The 7,744-nt window shown below is 29.5% G+C and overlaps 1 long non-coding RNA gene across 1 annotated transcript; it reads right to left on the bottom strand.

Moving 5' to 3' along the window:
* Positions 1–1,558: 1,558 nt before the first annotated feature.
* Positions 1,559–1,949, bottom strand: LOC145012635 (uncharacterized). The gene is made up of 3 exons (XR_013664607.1): positions 1,854–1,949; positions 1,714–1,769; positions 1,559–1,650 (listed from the first exon to the last, which is right to left on the bottom strand). It is a non-coding gene; the product is annotated as an uncharacterized LOC145012635 (long non-coding RNA).
* Positions 1,950–7,744: the final 5,795 nt, after the last annotated feature.

The following is a 7,744-nucleotide window of genomic DNA, read 5'->3' as shown; positions in this document are numbered from 1 at the left end:
CTTGCATCTCCGTCGGATTTTTTTTCCACCGCCTCCATGTCTCGATAACTCCATCTAGATCGGGAATTGTTACACCGTTCATTCATTGATAAACTCTCTTTGTCTATTCTCTCCATTGGTGGCCAATGCTATATGAGGAAAATGTGAACAATCGAATTTGACAAAAGTGGAATCAGATGGATCAAAATTGCAGAACATAAGCTTAAAAATGAAGAAGTGACGCTTACAGAAATATCTTATTAATCATGTAAGTATGTTTGGTTAATACCTTTACCTGAATAATGTTTAATTTTTCAATATGTAATGATAACACTCTTCTTTAAGCTATAAATCACCATTATTAATGACAATTGTAGATATGATTTTACCATTTTTAAAACTCACGGTTATGTTGCATGTGTTAATATTTATACCTGTAATGTTTTGTGACTAGGTTAAAGTTCAAATATGATAAAATTTAATTACTCAGTGAGTTTTATTCAAGTTTTGTTATTCACCATTGTTTTAAGTTGATATTACTATATAAGTTAGTTTATAATGTGTATAAGTTTGTTTATTGTGTTTTCTCAAATTAAACATAAATCTCCTATGTTTATGTGTTCATGATTTTAGTGTTAAACTGGGATGCCTAGGCAGTGAGACCAATTTAACTAAAAATCGGGTTTTAAATAAAAAGAATTCTTATATGTGGAAATTATTCAACTTTTATTGTTGAATTACAATTCATTTTGAAAAATTTCATTCCTTCCAAAACCATTATAGAAGTGAAGCACCTCTGGTATGTAATCCTTTTATAATTACTACTAGAAAACTTGATCAATAGCTACGGCACAATCCGTAGCTATTCCGTAGCAATAAGCGGATAGCTACGGAATTGTTACGGAAAAATGGTTGTAGCATAATGGCCCGTGGCTAAATTATAGCTACGGATTAGCTACGGAACCGCTACTAAATAGCTACGGAAAATTCCGTAGCTACCATAGCTACAGAATAGGTACGGAAAAAAATAGCTACGGAGCTAAATAGCTACGGACCTAAATAGCTACGGAATAGCTACGGATGCACATAGCTATGGAATAGCTACGGACCTAAATAGTTACGGAAATCCGTAGCTATTCCGTAGCTAGCTTCATTTTTATTTAAAAAAAAAATAATTTAAAATCTTCCAATTTTTTTGTCAAATACCACATTCAATTCAGATTTATCCCAAAAACCATATAAAATACATCAAAAACATCCCAAATACCAAGTTTGACACATTTTATTCCATTGTCCAAAATACCATACAAAAGTAAGCACAAACAAACAATATCAAGTGTTTACAAATTCAATTGTTCCAAAATACTTATCAATTGTCCTAAGGTGGATTATCGAGGGGAGCATCGGGTTGATTTCCATACATATTCAGCATCCACATAACCATTTCCATTTGTTCTTTCATTTGTTGTTGTTGTTCCATGGTAGAAACTTCTGCACACAACCTATCAACCCAAAAAAATTATAACACAATTCAATACTTAAACAATAATAGCAATGTACTTTAGTTTATTAGAACAATGCATTTTTTTATAATACTTATAGCGATATACATAACTTTTAATCTCCAACCTTCATTTGCCTTTTGTTTCGATAATGATGAATTGTAACCACCTACAACACAAGACACAATTCACTTGAAGTTTTTAATTTATTTAAGAGAATGTTAAGATATACCTCTGTCTTTGATTCATAGAATGCTTGCTGCATGCTTTAATATATGTTATATAAACCTGCCAAATATATAATAAAATTGCTTGGTAGATTGTAAAAAACAATAAACTATTGTAAAAAATAATGAACCATTGTATACTCACCTTCAAAATAAAAGAACATTAGTTTAGCACGAAGAAGCAGCTGCAAAAACTCACGGGCTAAAGGAAGCACCTGCCAAAATAACAACCTACTTTTGTATCATCCTTTCCTGTCTAAGAACATATTGGGCAAAGTGCCTCTTCAACTTTGTAAATATACATATACCACAAGTCTTTCATATATGTAAATATACATATAGAACAATAAATTCATCACAATTTGGTGAAAAGTATAGTAATTACATTGTTAAAACTGTGAAACGAATACTTGATCCTGAAGGTGCACAATACTTTATGAATGATATTAATATCTATAAGTTGGTGAAACTATAGATAATCATGTATAGTAGAGGTGTAAAAAAACGAAGCGAAAAAAACGACGTTTGGTGCCCGAAAAGTAGAAAATAAAAAAAATTTGTAGCTAATCCGTAGCTAAATAGCTACGGAGTAGCTACGGATTTTTCTTATTTTTTATTTTTCGGGCATTAAACATCGTTTTTTTTCTTTTTTTTTTCCCACCTCTATTATACATAATTATCTTTATTTTCAACAACTTATAGTTATTAATAGTGTTCATAAAGTCGTTTGCACCTTCGAGATCCTTTACTCATTTAAGGGTTTAATATTGTATCCGTAGCTATTCCATAGCCATTATGTAGCTAATTAGCTACAGAATAGCTACGGGTTAACATCCGTAAGTATTCCGTAGCTATACCGTAGCTAATTAGCTACAGAATAACTACGGGCTAGTATCCGTAGTTATTCCGTAGCTAATTAGCTACGGGATAACTACGGAATAACATCCGTAGTTATTCCGTAGCTATTATGTTAGTAAATTAGGGCGTCCCATTCTGTAGCTAATCCGTAGTCATTCCGTAGCTAATTAGCTACGAAAATTTTCCGTAGCTATTATCCGTAGGAAAACACCCTTTTTCTAGTAGTGTAATTTGGGTTGTTGTTGCATTATTTTTGAAATCAACGATGTAATACCAATGCGATACAAACTCACTGGACATTTACTTTTGGAATCTCTTTTCGAAGCATTACAATTTTATTTTATTTTTTTCATATTTATTGACAGCTTTTCTTTAGATTTTTGTATGGGGATCAAGCTTGTTTTTTTTGGTAATGAGATTCATTTGGATATAAAGCATTCCAAGATGGGTACAGTTGCCATGGCTAGTGTAGGAGAAAATCTAAGTACTTTCAACATTGTATTTTCTATCTTTGGTTTGGTAGAATAAAAAAACACTCAATTTGTCTCTCTATTTACCAATTAGTCTATTTGACCTTATGGAAAAAAAAACATTAGTTGTAGACATATATATAAACTATAAATTGCTTTAAATAGGTATTTATATATATGATTCGCATGTCATTCACATATGAATCACATTTGATTCGCAAGAAAATCACATGTGATTTACATGTAAATTCCATATGATTCACATGTAAATTACATATAATTCACATATGAATCATATGTGATTCGCATATTAATCATATTTGATTCACATGTAAATTACATGTGATTCACATATAAATCATATGTGATTCATATTAAAATTAAATGTAATTAACATATAATGTCATATGTAAATGTGATTCATATCTTAATCACATGTAAATCACTTGTGATTTATATGTGACTCACATGTAATTCATATATTAATCACATGTAATTTACATGTAAATCACAAGTGAATCACATATCAATTACATGTGATTCACATATAAATCACAAGTGAATCACATATGAATTACGTTTATATGCACACATGCATTTTGTGTAAGTGTTCTTTGTTAATTGTTTTTTAAAAATTCTTGTGAATTTCATATTTAAATCTTAAAAGATACAATCACATGTGAATATCATATTATATAATCACATGTGCATGTTACATGATATATACATGTGTATTTTTGTGCGTGTTCTTGCATTAATCAATTTTTTTTTAATTTTATTGTAGATTTTGAAGAATTTTTGGAAAATATTGAAGAGGTGAAAAGTGATAAATTGAAGAAAATATATGGAAATCTTGATATGAAGAAATGATAACACTGTGAATCTTTGTAGTTTTTTTTATATTTTATTTTGTATCGAATAAGATACTTTTATTATGTTTATAGAGTGATTAATAAAAATGAGATTTTTTTTATAATTTACTTACGAATATTATAGTATAAGAAATATGCATATATGCTTTTGAAAACATATGTTTGCACCTAAAACGTTGATTTTTTTGTTAAAATAATGCAGTTCTTAAAAATTTTGGATTTATTTACAAAACTCTCAGTTTTTTTTTTTTTTTTGAAAAAAAATGTTGTTTTTCTAAAGAAAAAAATGATGTTTTTTTGAAGAAAAAAATGCATTATTCTTTTTTAAAAAAAATTGCAGTTTTTTGAAAAATTTGCAGTTTTTTTTAAATAATTTTAATTTTTTTTTTCAAAAATTTATGTTTTCTATAAAAAATTAAAAAAATCTGCACTAAAAAAACAAAAAATACTATTTTTTAAAAATATGAAAATTTGATTTATGATGGAAATTTTTAGACATTTATATTAATATGTTAAATAACACAAAAAAAACTTAACATTAAATGAGATTGGTAAGATGACGATTATATCCTTAATAAATTAATTTTGATCCAATGCTCCATTTTTAGTTCTCGGATTCTCGGGAAACTATGGGTTCTCAACCGATATCATATATATATATATATATATATATATATATATATATATATATATATATATATATATATATATATAACATAATTTATTTGTTCTGCGGACTTGGAAATATATCTATAACGATTTTCTATGGTAGAGAATAAAAAATTATTTATTCAACAATCATAAATTCATAGTGGCCTCAAATCCAACGAACACCCGAAAACATACAATTTTTTTTGGAAAGGGAACATCCCTAACGAGGGTTTCCGGGCCAGCTTTCGCGCACCGACTAATCCCCCACTGCAAACATGAGGCTTTGCCTCATGCCCTGGAGTCACTGCAGGCGAACCTCCATGGCCACAATGGCTTAGTAGTGCCAGGATTTGAACATGGGTCAATAGGTTATCCACCATATCTTCCACATGCCTTACCAAGTATTTGTAAGTCTATTGTATGTGCATCAATGTATTTGTATGTGTATCAAAATATATGTAATTTGTCCACTAACAGATCCTACAAACATGCATCACTGATAACCTTCTCAAGTGGAAAAAAGAAAAATGCATTTTATAAAGGAAGAACATTGAGGGGTACTAACCTTTAGGCTCCAATTCACCCTAATTTGTAGTTGCAAAAGTCTTCTCATCCAATGAGACAATTAATAAGATCAATAAGTCTCCTGAAAGAGAAAAACAATCCACATAAATGATTAATAACACCAGGTGTCCACTACACAAAACACAACAAGTTGCCAGCAATTACAAATATCATTGCATCCAATTTGGGAGAGAACAATTCACTTTCTTGATGATTGATAAATGCTTTTTCAATACTATCAGATACCAAGTACAAGTTTAGGAACATTAGAAATCATATTATGTACATAATGATCTAGTATATGTGCAACTGTGCATATAGAACCAAAGAATCAACACTGCAAAAGGTAACTAGAAATAACAATGTGGTCCTTATTAATAGATCAAATGGTTGGATGAGAAATGATGTATGTCTAGATAATGTCTAGTATACATAAAAAAAAATTCTTTTCTAAACCAATTAAACCGTCTGAATGAGACTAGATGACCATTCTACCCTTACATTCCAACAAACAATTTTCACTATATTATCAATTTTAGCATGAGAGAGTTGGGAGGAAAAAGAAAGCAAATGAGTAATTGATTGGTGCCCTAACACATTAAGCTAGTATTTTTTTATTTTATTTATTTATTTATTTTTGCGTTTTTAGATAAGTGATTAACCCCTTAAACTCATTAGTCATTAGGTGAAAAAGAAACAGCTCCATAGACAAGATGCACTGCCTGCTGAAAAAGGTATAGATAACTTAATGTATGAATGTGACTCAACATAGATAGTAATAAGTATAGTTTTATGGCTTCCAAAACTTGATTCGTTGGAATTTTTTTAGGGTTGAGTTTATGGGAAACAAAGTAGAAAGTCTTTCTTAGCTAACACTATATGAAGCCTGGAAAAGGAGAAAGACACAAGTCAGTCAAATAAAAGTTTTCGGATAATTATTTATGCTACAACTATCTCTTCACACAAAAAGATTGATCAAAAGTTCAAAAAAATGTACTTTTATTCGCAATTCTACTTCTCCAAAAGCATACAGTTGAAATGGCATGTGTATGTTAATGTTCCTATTCAGTTAGGAAAATCCGAAACACTTAAACAACACACTTAGAGGAATGGATACACTACCTAACGGACACTAGGACAGATATCACATTTCCATTCAACAAAGTTTTAAAGTTATTGGAACTGTTGACTTTGGGATTTGGCAGACAAAAGTATCATATTTTAGATTACACTACAAAAAAAATGCCAATTAGTGACCAAAACAAAATGGTCACTAACAATAGAATGAGTCGTCACTAAATGATTTAGTGACCAAAATTCTGGTCGTCACTTTTCGTCACTATAGGTCCGTCACAAAACCGATTTAGTGACCAAATATAAATACAATCACTAAACAGTGACTAAAATATAGTTGTCACTAAATCTATGACGACCGGCTTTGTCACTAAATGTTGTCACTAATCATTGAAGTCGTCACTATTTTATCTACTCAGTGACCAATAAAAGTCGTCATTGTTTTGCTGGATTAGTTTTATCCGATTAGCGACCATAGAAAGTGGTCAGTAGCTTACTTAATTAGTGACTATTAGAGGTCGTCATTGATTTATCCTATTAGACAAAAAAATGGGTCAATAATTAAAAGTTTCTTGAAATATTAAATGTCATTTCGTATATGCAATATAACAATATCCAATTAGACAAAAAAAAAAAAAAAAAAAAAAACAATGTTATAAATTTTTACAATACAACAAGAATAACTACATAAATCTTCACATTTATAATATGAAAATTAAATATCATTTTTAGAAAACAAAATCCATACATTTTATCCAATATTTCAAAAAACAAACATATAAAGATCAATGTGGATTAAAAGTAAATTCAATTGATCAATGTAATTGAGATAAACAAGAAAACTCACTCATCATAAACTTCATTTTCTTATTTTGCTACTCTCGATATTTGATATGCTCATCTTGAAATTGTAGTTGTTCTTCTTTAATTACACAAATTTCCTCCTTTAAGGCTTTTGATTTTTCCTTTTCCAACTCCAGTTCCATTTGTAACTTTTCTGTGCCTAAAACTTATTTTGTCGAAACAGAACGCCTTTTTATATATCCTGAAATACGATGTAGTTTTTTCATACAAATTTCAGCCGGGAAACAAGAAGAAGAAGCTTCCTTATTTAGCAATTCCACCTGCATAACAAAACAATTTAGATTAAAAGTAAAACAAAATTATTCATAAGTATGTCAAAATATAAAAAATAGCCAAATTTCTCCAGCCTTCTCATTGATCATTTGATTTTTCTTTTTCGAAATATGTCCAATCTTGTAACGTTCAATCAATGATACTTCTTCTCCATAAGTTTGTAACAAGCAATGGAAGATTTAAATTTTAAAGAAGTTGCTTACCATGTCAACAATCCTTACAATCGAAACTGTGCCAACCGTAAGTGGAACTTGATTAAATGATTTTTTCTTCTTGTTTCTAATGCTAACTTTCTGCAACAATTAAAGAAGTGAAAAGGATTATAACATGCAAAGTGTAAAGACACATGTAGATTTTTGTAATTATGCGAAGTAAAAACATAGGAACCAAAAAAACACATGGACCAATTT

Source organism: Lactuca saligna, chromosome 8, assembly GCF_052625555.1.
Source record: "Lactuca saligna cultivar CGN05327 chromosome 8, ASM5262555v1, whole genome shotgun sequence".
NCBI lineage: Eukaryota > Viridiplantae > Streptophyta > Magnoliopsida > Asterales > Asteraceae > Lactuca > Lactuca saligna.
The sequence above is the reverse complement of the archived record's forward strand: the minus strand, read 5'-3'. Positions and strand labels throughout refer to the sequence as shown.